General features: G+C 32.1%; 1 long non-coding RNA gene and 1 other non-coding gene across 2 annotated transcripts in view; one reads left to right on the top strand and one right to left on the bottom strand.

The window, feature by feature from the left end:
* The window catches only part of LOC141032588 (uncharacterized), a 25,228-nt gene that overhangs the window by 5,319 nt on the left and 4,909 nt on the right, over window positions 1-15,000 (bottom strand). The window lies entirely within an intron of this gene.
* On the top strand, window positions 4,992-5,071 carry TRNAL-UAG (transfer RNA leucine (anticodon UAG)). Its single transcript has one exon. It is a non-coding gene; the product is annotated as a tRNA-Leu (tRNA).

Genomic DNA, 15,000 nt, shown 5'->3' with positions numbered 1-15,000 from the left:
CATTTTGCTAAATGATATCAATTAAATGGTGTATCAATTCCATAAATTGCATATAGCAATAAATAAATCAGCAAAATTCTTTCTAATATTTTAGATAGAAGAAATGTTTCTTCTATCTAAAATATTAGAAAGAATGTACCCTTCTATCCAAATCCAATTTGCATCGATAAAATAAATCCAAATTCCAGTAGTAGATGAATAATTGCAAATTTGTGTGTGTACGAGATTAGAATAACTTCAAAATAACTGACATAATTTTGTATTTTTCCTGATCAGAAAAATACATGAAAAAGAAAGGAGGTAGAAAAATTTTTGGATTTATGGTTAAAGAAGAAAAAGAAGAAAACAGGGGTTCTGTTGAATTTCAAGTATTCAGTTTCACCAATAAGATACGGAGACTTGCTTCACATTTGGAATTACACAAAAAAGATTTTTCATCGGAAAGAGGTCTACGAAGACTTTTGGGAAAACGTCGACGTTTGCTGGCTTATTTGGCAAAGAAAAATAGAGTACGTTATAAGAAATTAATCGGTCAGTTGAATATTCGGGAGCAGTAATTTAATCGTTCAAATTTTTTTCTTGTTTTATTATTTTTTTAGTAGTCTTATAGTAGTCTTAGATTTTTCATTTTGATGAGCCTCGCTTTGAGGAATTCATGGAATAATCCATTTTCATGGAATAATGAATTAAGGAAGAAAGGATATGAGTCTACCGCTTACAAGAAAAGATCTCATGATAGTCAATATGGGCCCTCAACACCCATCAATGCATGGTGTTCTTCGACTGATCGTTACTCTCGATGGTGAGGATGTTATTGATTGTGAACCCATATTAGGCTATTTACACAGAGGAATGGAAAAAATCGCGGAAAACCGAACTATTATACAATACTTACCTTATGTAACAAGGATATAGAGAGATTGTAGAAAGGGAGTTGTAAATTCCTTAACTTAAGAAAGAAAAAAGAATAAAAACACAGATACATAACATAAAAAAAAGAATAAATAAGACGAGATTCGACCTCCCCCTACATATTTAATTTCCTCTCCTATACAAAAACTAGCAAGACCCACTCCATTGGTAATTCCATCAATAACACCCTTATCAAAAAACTCCGTGAGTTCGGTTAACCCTCTTATACCGAGGGTAAAGACCCTAGTATAGAAAATATCTATATAACCACGATTATATGACCAACTGTATATTTTTTTTTACTTGATCTAAAAATTCTTTTTTAGGATTTCCTTTGTAAAAAGAGTTTATTAAATCCAAATTCTGAAAAAAAGAATAAGCGGATCCATAGAAGATATATGCTATGAATAAACCAAAGATAGCTAGACTTACAGAAGAAATTGCATTAGTAATAAATTCATATGAATTTACAAAAGAATTAGAACTTTCCTGGGTAAAGTTTATTGAGGGAGTTAACCACTTTGATAATATGGTTAACTCTGCTATTCCATTACCAATTCCTCCATTATCAAAAGAGATTCCTATGAATCCAATGAACAAAGTGAAAAGTAGTAATATAAGAAGAGGAAATAACATAGTATTTCCCGTTTCATGCGGATAGGCAAAAGTGTTTTTAGCCCCAAAAGACGTAGTAAAGGATCCTATCCTATTTCTTGTATTACCTTGAATTTTTGGTATATTTTGTGAAAAAAAAGAAACTCCACTCTTCGTTGTTGATAAAACGAAATCCCTATTCACTCCTTTGGGTATCCTTTTTCCCCATAAGGATATTGAATACAAGGAACTCTCTTTAGTGCTACTGTAATTTTGAAAATGAACACGCAAATACCCATCAAATGTAAGTAAATATATCCGAAACATATAAAAGGCAGTTAATCCTGCAGTAAAGGAGGCTATTATTCCAAAAAAGGGCGAATACAACCAACTATTACTAAGGATTTCATCTTTGGACCAGAAACAAGCAAGAGGTGGAATACCACAAAGAGAAAGTGTACCCCATAAAAAAGTAGTTCTTGTGATTGGAATGTATTTTCTTAAACCGCCCATAAGAACCATATTTTGACTTTTATCTGGTGAATATCCAACAAGAGGTTCCATTGAATGAATAACGGATCCGGATCCCAAGAACAATAAAGCTTTTGAATAAGCATGAGTGATCAAATGGAATAAAGCAGCTTGATAAGAACCTATACCTAGAGCTAACATCATATAACCCAATTGAGACATTGTAGAATAGGCTAAGCTTCTTTTAATATCTCTCTGAGCAAGAGCTAAAGTAGCTCCTAAGAATAGTGTTATTGTACCTACTAAAGAAATAAAACTCATTATCAAAGGTAAAGATATGAAAAGAGGAAGAAGTCGAGCTAGAAGAAAAATTCCCGCAGCAACCATAGTTGCTGCGTGTATAAGAGCCGAAATAGGAGTGGGCCCTTCCATAGCATCGGGTAACCATACGTGAAGAGGGAATTGTGCGGATTTCGCAACTGCACCAAGGAATAATAAAAAAGCACACAAAGTAGTAAGTAAAGAGTTAATTCCATTATTAGGAATCCAGTTATTAGCTATTTTGAACAAATCCCTAAACTCTAAACTACCTGTTATCCAAAAAAAACCTAAAATTCCTAATAATAGACCAAAATCCCCTACACGATTAGTTACAAAAGCTTTTTGACAAGCACTCGCTGCGATTGGTCGTGTAAACCAAAAGCCTATCAATAAATAAGAACACATTCCCACGAGTTCCCAAAAAAAATAAATTTGTATCAAATTGGAGCTAGTAACCAATCCCAACATGGAAGTATTGAAAAAACTTATATAAACAAAAAATCTCAAATATCCTTCATCGTGAGACATATAACCATCACTATAAATAAGAACCAGGATTCCTACAGTAGTAATTAGCATTAACATAATAGAAGTAAGTGGGTCAATCAAGTATCCAAATTCTAAAGAAAAATCATTATTGACGGTCCAAGACCATAGATATTGATAGATCGAACTTCCATTTATTTGTTGAATAGACAGTTGAACTGAGAATACCATAGCTATACTTAAGAGTAAAACACTAGGAAAAGCCCATATGCGACGAAGATTTTTTGTTGCTGTAGGAATAAGAATAAGGCCAAATCCCATTGACATAATAACTGGAAGTGGGAGAAGAGGGATTACCCATGCATATTGATATGTATGTTCCATAAGAAAAGAAATTGCAATTTTTACTTCAATTTTTACTTCAATTTTTCTATAAAATTGTTTCCGATTCACCAAACCAATTCTTATCTCTTTCTGAAAGAATAAATAAAAAGAATAAGAAAAAATACTGAAATTCTTAATTTTTCCAAAATTTATCTCATTGAAATAATTAAAAATTAAGAATGGGTTTAGTTGGTTAAATTAAAAAAGTTAATAAAATAACTTCGTTACCTAGTTATTTTATTAACTAAATAAAGATATTTATAAAAATAAAAAAAAAAAGTGGAATCATTTTACTTTCTATTCATAATTCATTTTTATATTTCTTTAAAACAAAGATGAAACAGCTCTCTTGTTCCATAATTAACTGATTGAGTGAATTCCAATGAAAACCTATGTTTATAAGAAATTATCGAATAGTCCTTACTTCATATAGAACTAAAATCCTAATGACTATAAATTACCTAAGTTTTAGAATGTCTTGTTTAAGAGACTCAGTATTTTTTGTTTTGATTGGAATTCCTTTCCTTTATGGAATACCATTCTGAACTTAATTAACTATTTTCATTTTCCCTTCTTTTTATCCCCCCGTCTTATCTTATATGGGGGATAGGCTTCCATACCATATATCTATATATGGAGTATACTTGATATATAAATAGATATAAATAGATTTAAATGAGAAACCTTTCTATATATTCTATATTATTAAAAAACAAGTATAAAATATATAAAGAAAAAATGTTAAAAAATTCTTGTTGTCTTATCCGCATTAGACAAAATGAAGTAAAAAATAATTCAAAATTTAAGTATCTTTCAGTATCTAAGTATAAATACTAATAAAAAGAAGAAAGAAGGATTGATTTGCAGCAATAGATGTCTTTCACATACAACTAGAAAAAAGTAATTTCCTTTTTGAATGGCAGTTCCAAAAAAACGTACTTCAATGTCAAAAAAGCGTATTCGTAAAAATATTTGGAAGAAAAAGACTTATTTTTCCATAGTACAATCTTATTCTTTAGTAAAATCAAGATCATTTTCGAGCGGTAATGAGCATCCAAAACCAAAGGGTTTTTCTGGGCAACAAACAAATAATAAGATTTTGGAATAATATGAATTGACTTATCAAAAAAGAATTCCAATTATTTAATAATTTTGATTCTTCTTTGAATGTACTTTTATGTGTCGAATTACTCGGTACAATATTCTTAGAACAAAAAACCCCTCTTATCTTATATATACAAGAAAAAAAAGTTTTGTTTGGTATACTGTGTGCTAAGTATTCTTTTCCTATCAATGAACTTTTCATAATTTTCATAATAGAATCCTCATATTCTATTATGAAAATTATGAAAAGTGGAGTATTCTTACAATAGGACTTACAACTTCCACCTATCTTCTCCAAAATCATAAGGTTAGTAAATCTTATTAATAAGAGCATAAAGACTTTCATTCTAGAAATTTTTAAAAAATCCAAAAAGCCTTTTCCATTTATCCATTTTAATTTCATCATTAAATAGAAACCCTTTTGGATTTTTTTCATTGTATTGAAAGAATTTTCAAAATGTAAACGAGAAATTAATTAGAAAAAATTAGTTCTACAATTGCAAGTTAGAAAAAAGAAATTCCAACTCTTTCAAGCAGTGTTTGTGTTTCTATTGGGCAAAGCAAGAGTTTATTGTAAAAAAAAAATGGAAACGATACTACCAAACGAAGTCTATTTTAATGAAAACTCTAATGTTCCTAAATTTTATGGACTTTCCCAATATCGACGATTCCCAAGATAATAGCTATTATTCTTTTAAGTTACCTATTATTTGAAGTTAGCCGCCATGGTGAAATTGGTAGACACGCTGCTCTTAGGAAGCAGTGCTCAAGCATCTCGGTTCGAATCCGAGTGGCGGCATTCTTGAAAAAGAATACAATAGATTAGAAATCAATTCGAAATTTACAATTTTGTAATGGGACCTTCCCCTTATGCTATTTGCAACTTTAGAACATATACTAACTCATATCTCTTTCTCAACGATTTCAATTGTGATTACGATTCATTTTATAACCTTATTAGTTCGTGAACTTGGAGGATTACGTGATTCGTCAGAAAAAGGAATGATAGTTACTTTTTTCTCTATAACAGGATTCTTAGTTTCTCGTTGGGCTTCCTCGGGACATTTTCCATTAAGTAATTTATATGAGTCATTGATCTTCCTTTCATGGGCCCTGTATATTCTTCATACCATTCCTAAAATACAGAACTCTAAAAATGATTTAAGCACAATAACTACGCCAAGTACTATTTTAACGCAAGGCTTTGCCACATCGGGTCTTTTAACTGAAATGCATCAATCCACGATACTAGTACCTGCTCTACAATCTCAGTGGTTAATGATGCATGTCAGTATGATGTTATTAAGCTATGCAACTCTTTTGTGCGGATCCTTATTATCTGCCGCTATTCTAATCATTAGATTTCGAAATAATTTCCATTTCTTTTCTAAAAAGAAAAAAAATGTTTTAAATAAAACATTTTTCTTTAGTGATATTAAATATTTTTATGCAAAAAGAAGTGCTTTAAAAAGAACCTCTGTCCCTTCATTTCCAAATTATTACAAATATCAATTAACGGAGCGTTTGGATTCTTGGAGTTATCGTGTCATTAGCCTAGGATTTACCCTTTTAACCGTAGGTATTCTTTGTGGAGCAGTATGGGCTAATGAGGCCTGGGGATCCTATTGGAATTGGGATCCTAAGGAAACTTGGGCATTTATTACTTGGACCATATTCGCAATTTATTTACATAGTAGAACAAATACAAATTGGAAGGGTACGAATTCTGCACTTATAGCTTCGATAGGATTTCTTATAATTTGGATTTGTTATTTTGGTATAAATCTATTAGGAATAGGCTTACATAGTTATGGTTCGTTTACATTAACACCTAAATGATTACATAAAATAAAACCTTCATGAAATGAAGGTTTTTACTTTTATGTTTTATTTGAGAACCCCTTGAACGCCTTCTCAAAGGGTTCTCAAAAATTCGAGATAGATCTAATTATACTTTTTTACTTATTTCTGCATTAATAGAGCAGACGAGTAAAAAAAAGCAAACCTATTTAGGATAATAATTGGATAAGAGAGCCTCTACCCTGTCAACGGATAGGGAGAGAACAAAATCTGGATAAATACCAATTCCTATTACTGGTAAAAAGATACAGATTAAAATAAAGAGTTCTCGTGGTCCAGAATCCACAAAATTTGCGTTTGGAACATTAAATAGCTTGTATCCATAGAACATCTGGCGTAACATAGATAATAAATAAATAGGAGTTAATATCATTCCAATTGCCATTACAAAAGTAATTAGTGTTTTTGGCATTAACAGAAATTTTGGACTAGTAATTAGTCCAAAAAATACTACTAATTCTGCGACAAAACCACTCATTCCTGGTAAGGCAAGAGAAGCCATTGAAAAGCTACTAAACATGGTAAAAATTTTAGGCATTGGGATGGATATTCCCCCCAGTTCTTCGAGATAAACAAGACGCATTCTATCAGAAGCGGTTCCTGCCAAGAAAAAAAGTGTAGCACCAATAAATCCATGGGATAATATTTGTAAAATAGCTCCATTGAGTCCAATGTTGGTTATGGAACCAATTCCTATAATTATGAAACCCATGTGAGATACAGAGGAATAAGCTATTCTTTTTTTGAAATTTCGTTGACCAAGAGAAGTTGAAGCTGCATAGATTATTTGGATCGCTCCTATTATTACTAACCAGGGCGAAAATAGATAATGAGCATGAGGTAACAATTCCATGTTGATCCGAATCAATCCATATGCTCCCATCTTTAATAATATTCCCGCTAAAAGCATACATGTACTATAATGTGCTTCCCCATGGGTATCTGGTAACCACGTATGTAGGGGTATAATCGGCAATTTGACAGCATAAGCAATAAGGAAGCCAAAATATAAAAGTATTTCCAAGGTTGCAGGGTATGATTGATTAATTAATCTTTCCAAATCTAATCCTGGTTCGTTGGAACCATATAAGCCCATACCCAGAACTCCGATTAAGAAAAAAATGGAACCGCCTGCAGTATACAAAATAAACTTTGTAGCTGAATATAGACGCCTCTTCCCCCCCCACATGGATAAAAGTAAGTAAACAGGAATTAATTCTAACTCCCACATGATAAAAAAAAGTAAAAGGTCTCGCGAAGAAAATAATCCTATTTGACCACTATACATTGCGAGCATCAGGAAATAGAATAATCGCGAATTCCGTGTAATTGGCCAAGCTGCTAAAGTAGCTAAAGTAGTGATAAATCCTGTCAATAAAATAGATCCTAATGAAAGTCCATCGATTCCCAATCTCCAGTGGAAATCGAAGACATCTATCCATTTATAATCCTCCTTTAATTGGATTAAGGGATCCTCCAGTTGGAAATGATAACAGAACGCATAAGTCATTAGAAGGAATTCTAATAAACAAATAGATATAGTATACCACCTAACGACTTTGTTTCCCTTATGAGGTAAAAAGAAAATTAATGAACCTGCAAATATCGGCAAAACAACAAGTATTGTTAACCAAGGAAAATAACTCATGATAAAGTGATAAAGACAAGATACGTTTTGACCAGAAAAGCCCGTGCTCGATTATTTCGAGCACAGGCTTCTTCGGTAAAGAGGAATCAGACGATTCGAGTGAAGTTTTTTGTAACGTATCAATAAGATAGAGCCATGCTACGTGTTGTTTCAGGCCCTAAATAAACGCGGACACTTAAAAAATCTGTCGGGCAGGCAGATTCACATCTCTTACAACCCACACAATCTTCGGTTCTCGGCGCGGAAGCAATTTGCTTGGCTTTACATCCATCCCAGGGTATCATTTCTAATACATCTGTTGGACAAGCTCGTACACATTGAGTGCATCCTATACATGTATCGTAAATTTTTACGGAATGTGACATTGGATCTATAAATTTTTCTTTTCAACATAAAATTTTTCGATCTGGTAAAAATGAAATTAGTACTATAATGAGTCATATGTATTGTAGACACCAGACGAAGCAATGGTTTATCCAAACTTCAAAAATAAAAATCTATTTTTTAATCTGTTTGTGAGAAAGCGTGAAGAGAGCCAAGAGACTTTAATTTTGGATTTCAACAATAAGAAATAAGAAAGAATTTTACGAATTGTACAGACGAATTCGAATTAGCCAATAAATTGGCTATCGTCTTTTCAATATAAATTATTGCAATATTCAAATTGCAATATCAATGAATTACAAATACAAAAATTCATTTAAGTGAAAAAGAATACTATGCAATAATCTACTAAAAAAAGCAATAATCTACTAAAAAAAATGGATATTCTCAAATAATACTAAGAAAATAGTATTGATTTCTATTTATTTTAATATGTGCGCCTTTGTTTAGAGGATTCTATGTCTAATTATTCAAAATTCTAATTATTCAATAAATTAGATTGATTGATACGAGTGGATTTCCTATTACGATGGATGGAAGAAAGAATGGATAGTCCAATAGCGGCTTCAGCAGCCGCAAGGGCTATAACAAAAATTGCGAAAATATCTCCTTTTAATTGGCGACTATCAAATAGATCAGAAAATGTTACGAGATTTAGATTAATTGAATTCAGTATAAGTTCAAGACATATTAGAGCTCTAACCATGTTTCGGCTTGTGATCAATCCATAGATACCAATCGAAAATAAATAGACACTCAAAAAAAGTACATGCTCAAACATCATTAACTAACTCCTTATCAATCTCGATTCATTTCAATATGAGGGCAAGAATTGAACCGATTCAATTAATTACAATAGAACAATTACACAACAAAAGAGAAAATAAAGGAGGTATTTGTTGGCAGTAGATGGATTTTACTAAATCAAAATTGTGATTCTTTAGTTATTTATTTTAGATTTGCAATTCTTATAATTTGTACTTTTTCTAAGTTTTCTTATTGCCGAGCCATAGTAATTGCACCTATTAAAGAAACTAGAAGAATTATGGAAATGAGTTCAAACGGAAGATAAAAATCGGTTGCTAAATGAATTCCAATTTGTTGAAACATTATTTATGAGACCCTGTTCTACTATTTGGTTTGATCTTGTAGTCCAAAGAATTCCATACCACGACGTATCTGGGATAGTAGTCATTAGCGAAAAAACAATAGTTATACAAACGAGTGAAGTGAACCCATCTCCAATAGTCCAATAATTCTTATCTTTAGACCATTCTGAGCCATTTACGAACATTACAGCGAATATGATCAAGACATTTATGGCTCCCACATAAATAAGAAGTTGTGCGACAGCTACAAAGTAGGAATTTAATAAAAAATAGAATAAGGATATACAAACAAGAACTAATCCCAGCGAAAAGGCAGAATAAATGGGGTTGGTAAGTAATACTACTCCTAGACCCCCTAGTAGAAGAACAAATCCCCCAAATAGCATAAGAATCTCATGTATTGGTCCAGGTAAATCCATTATGGATAAAAAGAAATTAATAGTATAAAATTTTTCATGAACTGACTAAAACTAAAGGATTCAAGGAAGGAAAAAAGGATTTGGGTATTTTTTTGTGTATAAACTGTATAGTTATAAATTATATTATATCACGAAAATCTAGTCTGATTTAAAATAAGAAATAATTTCCAATAAGCAGTAGTTTTTCTTTATAGTTTAATTTTAAAGTTTAATAAAGAATTATTAGATTTTTATAACAAAAAGACAAAATCAAAGTTTAGTAATCAGTAATCGTTCTTGAATTCGAAGATTTTTCTTTGTTTATTTTACTTTCAGACGAATTCCTAATTGTTTGAATTGTGTAATCTCCCATTATGGAGATTGGTAACCGACTTAAAGCAATTTGATTGTAATTCAATTCATGACGATCATAGGTAGAAAGTTCATATTCTTCAGTCATTGATAAACAGCTTGTTGGACAGTACTCAACACAATTGCCACAAAATATACAAACTCCGAAATCAATACTATAATTAAGCAATTGTTTTCTTTTAATATCCTTTTCAAATCTCCAATCCACAACGGGTAAATCTATCGGACATACGCGAACACATACTTCACAAGCAATACATTTATCAAATTCAAAGTGGATTCGCCCTCGGAAACGCTCTGGTGTAATTGATTTTTCATAAGGGTAGTGAATCGTTATAGGTAAACGATTTGTGTGGGATAAGGTAGTTATGAAACTTTGACCTATGTACCTTGTAGCACGTATTGTTTGTTGACCATAACTCATGAACCCAGTTACCATAGGGAACATATTCATTCTAAATATCTATGAAAAAGATATGTTTCTTTCTCTTGTTTGAGAGAGCTTTTGTGTTGAAAATATTCTTACTATTATTGTATTATCTTATTTATAGTGAAACAAGTTGAGAAGAGGTTGTTAATAAGAGATTGCCCAGGGAAATAGGTAAAAGAAATTTCCATCCAAGATTTAATAACTGATCCATTCTCATCCTCGGTAAAGTCCATCTTATTGTGATAGAAATGAAGAGAAATAAATAAGCTTTAGTTAATGTAATAAATATACCCATTGTCATTTCCAAAATTCCAACTGCTTTATTCATTTGGAAAAAATCAAAAAAGGATATATAGGGAATAGAGAAATTCCACCCGCCCAAGTAGAGAACTGTTACAAATAAAGAAGAAACTAATAAATTTAGGTAAGAAACAAGATAAAATAAACCATATTTGATACCGGAATATTCAGTTTGGTAACCTGCTACTAATTCTTCCTCCGCTTCTGGTAAATCAAAGGGTAATCTTTCACATTCTGCCAAAGAAGAAATTAAAAAAACCAGAAAACCTATAGGCTGACGCCAAATATTCCATCCAAAAAAACCGTATTTTGACTGTGCTTCAACTATATCAACTGTACTTGAACTGTTAGATAATCATAGTCGATGATAACATCACAGTTCCCACCGCTATTTCAAAACCGTACATGAAACCTTAGCTTCATACGGCTTCTCTATGATCAGAAAAAAGAAAGGACTGTTTTGTTCCTAGCCCCTGGGGCGTAGATAGAATTAGATAAAATAAAATAAATAGATTTGAAAGTCCTAAATTAGACCAAAGGAATTCCGTCTGCTAGAATAAGAAAAAGCGCTTCCGAATTGATCTCATCCTTTATAATATAATGAAAATTTTTCTTTGTTCAGTAATAACTTAATCTTGGAATAAAACACTTGTTACTTGTTATAGGAATTCAATTAATAAATGGAAAGAGTTGGGTATTAGTTCATGAGCAATTCTGCATGAATATGGATAGAGGAAGGAAATAATGAAAATTTTTTCTAGTGCACTCCATATCTTTTTTACTATTCTTCTTTCCCCAGGGAGGGGGTATTCAAAAAGAAAAAATGGATAAAGGGTTAATTCGTTCTTGATAGCCATTTCCTTAACAAGTGAATGGGAACATACTCTGGATCGGAATCCGAAGAAAGTACTACTTGATAATTTCTACAAATTGCAAGTCCTTATTATGATTCCTTTTATGGGCAAAAATCTCTAATGTTTTAGATTTTCCATTACTAATCCTTTATGTACTTTAGTGTTCCTAACCCTTCACTAACTTTTGGTGGATTCTTCTTATGGATTATTAAGTTATAGTAATAACTAGGAGTATTCTAGTAATGGAATTCCATATCGTGAATCCTTTATTCTTGGCCGCTTCAAGATATGATGACTAATTAAAAAATATCAACCTTGGGATAAAGAGTTTACACTGCTTATGTTTACTTCCACTTTTTTCTTGTACGTAGGAAATGAGATTTTTTCTTTTACTACAAATTTTTAAGCTGTTTTGTTTCACTCATATAGCTATCTAGTTTAACTTACCAACCCAAATACTAAATAAGAAAAGGAATATAAATAGTTAATGGATTTTATAGGAAAAAGATCTATTTTAACGAATCACACGTAGAGATATTGCTAGCACACAAAAAGTTAATGGTATTTCATAACTAATGGATTGAGCAGCAGCTCGTAGACCGCCTGAAAAAGAATATTTATTATTTGAGCTATATCCTGCCATAAGAAGACCAATAGGAGCTATACTTGAAATGGCAATCCATAAAAAAACACCAATACTAAGATCGGCTAAAACAAAATGATATCCCAAAGGGATAACTAAAAAACTTAATAAAACTGATATGACTGCTATAGAGGGTCCAATGCTAAATAAAGAAATATCTCCTCGGGATGGCAGAATATCTTCTTTTAAAAGTAGCTTAGTCCCATCTGCTATAGCTTGAAGCAGGCCCAGGGGGCCAGCATATTCAGGACCAATACGTTGTTGTATCGACGCAGATATTTCTCTTTCTAACCACACAATTACGAGTACCTCTATTGTTATTCCCAAAAGGAGGGTCAAAATGGGTAGAATCGATATCAGTCCATAGACTTCTTTTAATAATTCCAATTTCGAAAAAGAATTGATAGTTTCTACCTCTACCCTATCTATTATCATTTCAACGATCAACTTCCCCCATAATGATATCTATACTACCTAATATCGTCATGATATCAGCCAATTTCATTTTTTTAACTAGCTGAGGAAGAATTTGCAAATTAATAAACCCGGGTGGACGGATTTTCCATCTCCAGGGGAAAAGGCTATCATCTCCTACTAGATAAATCCCTAATTCACCTTTTGGGGCTTCTACTCTTACATAAAGCTCTTGTCTTGACAATTCAAAATTGGGCGAAGGTTTTTTACCAAGAAATTTATACTCAAAATCATTCCATTCAGAATTCTTTTCTTTCTTAAAGCGTCGGACTTCTAAATTCTCATAAGGTCCTCCAGGAATTTTTTCTACAGCTTGTTGAATTATTTTGATGGATTCCCTCATTTCACCAATTCGTACTAAATAGCGAGCTAACGAATCCCCTTCTTTTTGCCATTGGACTTTCCAATCAAATTGGTTGTAAGACTCATAAGGATCTACTTTACGAAGATCCCATTGTATTCCAGAAGCTCGTAACATCGGTCCCGATAAGCCCCAATTTACTGCTTCTTCTCCGCTAATAAAACCTACTCCTTCAACTCGCTCTAAAAAAATTGGATTCTGTGTAATAAGTTGTTGATATTCAACAACTCCGCGTAAAAAATAATCACAGAAATCTAAACATTTATCGATCCATCCATAAGGTAGATCGGCGGCTACTCCTCCTCGATGCGAAAGTAATTGTGCATCATTCGCATACCTGTAGCAGCTTCAAATAGATCATATATTAATTCTCTCTCTCTAAAAATATAGAAAAAAGGAGTCTGTGCGCCGAGATCCGCCATAAAAGGTCCAAGCCATAGCAAGTGAGAAGCTATCCGGCTTAATTCTAACATAATTACCCTAATATAGCTGGCTCTTTGTGGTATTTGAATATTCTCCAAGAATTCTGGTGCATTTACTGTTATTGCTTCTGTAAACATAGTAGCTAAATAATCCCACCTTGTTACATAAGGTAAGTATTGTATAATAGTTCGGTTTTCCGCGATTTTTTCCATTCCTCTGTGTAAATAGCCTAATATGGGTTCACAATCAATAACATCCTCACCATCGAGAGTAACGATCAGTCGAAGAACACCATGCATTGATGGGTGTTGAGGGCCCATATTGACTATCATGAGATCTTTTCTTGTAAGCGGTAGACTCATATCCTTTCTTCCTTAATTCATTATTCCATGAAAATGGATTATTCCATGAATTCCTCAAAGCGAGGCTCATCAAAATGAAAAATCTAAGACTACTATAAGACTACTAAAAAAATAATAAAACAAGAAAAAAATTTGAACGATTAAATTACTGCTCCCGAATATTCAACTGACCGATTAATTTCTTATAACGTACTCTATTTTTCTTTGCCAAATAAGCCAGCAAACGTCGACGTTTTCCCAAAAGTCTTCGTAGACCTCTTTCCGATGAAAAATCTTTTTTGTGTAATTCCAAATGTGAAGCAAGTCTCCGTATCTTATTGGTGAAACTGAATACTTGAAATTCAACAGAACCCCTGTTTTCTTCTTTTTCTTCTTTAACCATAAATCCAAAAATTTTTCTACCTCCTTTCTTTTTCATGTATTTTTCTGATCAGGAAAAATACAAAATTATGTCAGTTATTTTGAAGTTATTCTAATCTCGTACACACACAAATTTGCAATTATTCATCTACTACTGGAATTTGGATTTATTTTATCGATGCAAATTGGATTTGGATAGAAGGGTACATTCTTTCTAATATTTTAGATAGAAGAAACATTTCTTCTATCTAAAATATTAGAAAGAATTTTGCTGATTTATTTATTGCTATATGCAATTTATGGAATTGATACACCATTTAATTGATATCATTTAGCAAAATGAAACACAGCATATGCATCCATCTTTTGGCTCGAGAATTTCACGGGATAGAGATATGGTATAAGAAATAGACTATTAAGTAACTCTAAATGAATTGTGGATACATCTGTATCCTTAACATACTGAAACGATTGTCATTATTCGTATCAAACCAATAGCGATTCATACAAGCTAAATCTTCTAATCAATGGTGGGCCAATAATGCATTTTTTTGCATATGTATTAAGACGCTTGGCCTGATTTCGAAATTGTCCAGAGTTTTATATGTTGTTTTCATTGCAAAATGATGGGTCTCCTTCCATAACTTTCCAATTACGAGTACGAGAATTGAAAGACATGAAAATTCTCAATTCTCTACGGCGTCTAGTAGATAGAAACAAGAAAATCAGAAGAATCTTTCTCTCTATTCA

The sequence above is a fragment of the Aegilops tauschii genome, unplaced genomic scaffold, assembly GCF_002575655.3.
Source record: "Aegilops tauschii subsp. strangulata cultivar AL8/78 unplaced genomic scaffold, Aet v6.0 ptg000579l_obj, whole genome shotgun sequence".
In the NCBI taxonomy this organism is placed as follows: Eukaryota; Viridiplantae; Streptophyta; class Magnoliopsida; order Poales; family Poaceae; genus Aegilops; species Aegilops tauschii.
Note: the sequence above shows the minus strand (reverse complement) of the source record. Positions and strands in the feature narration are given on the sequence as shown.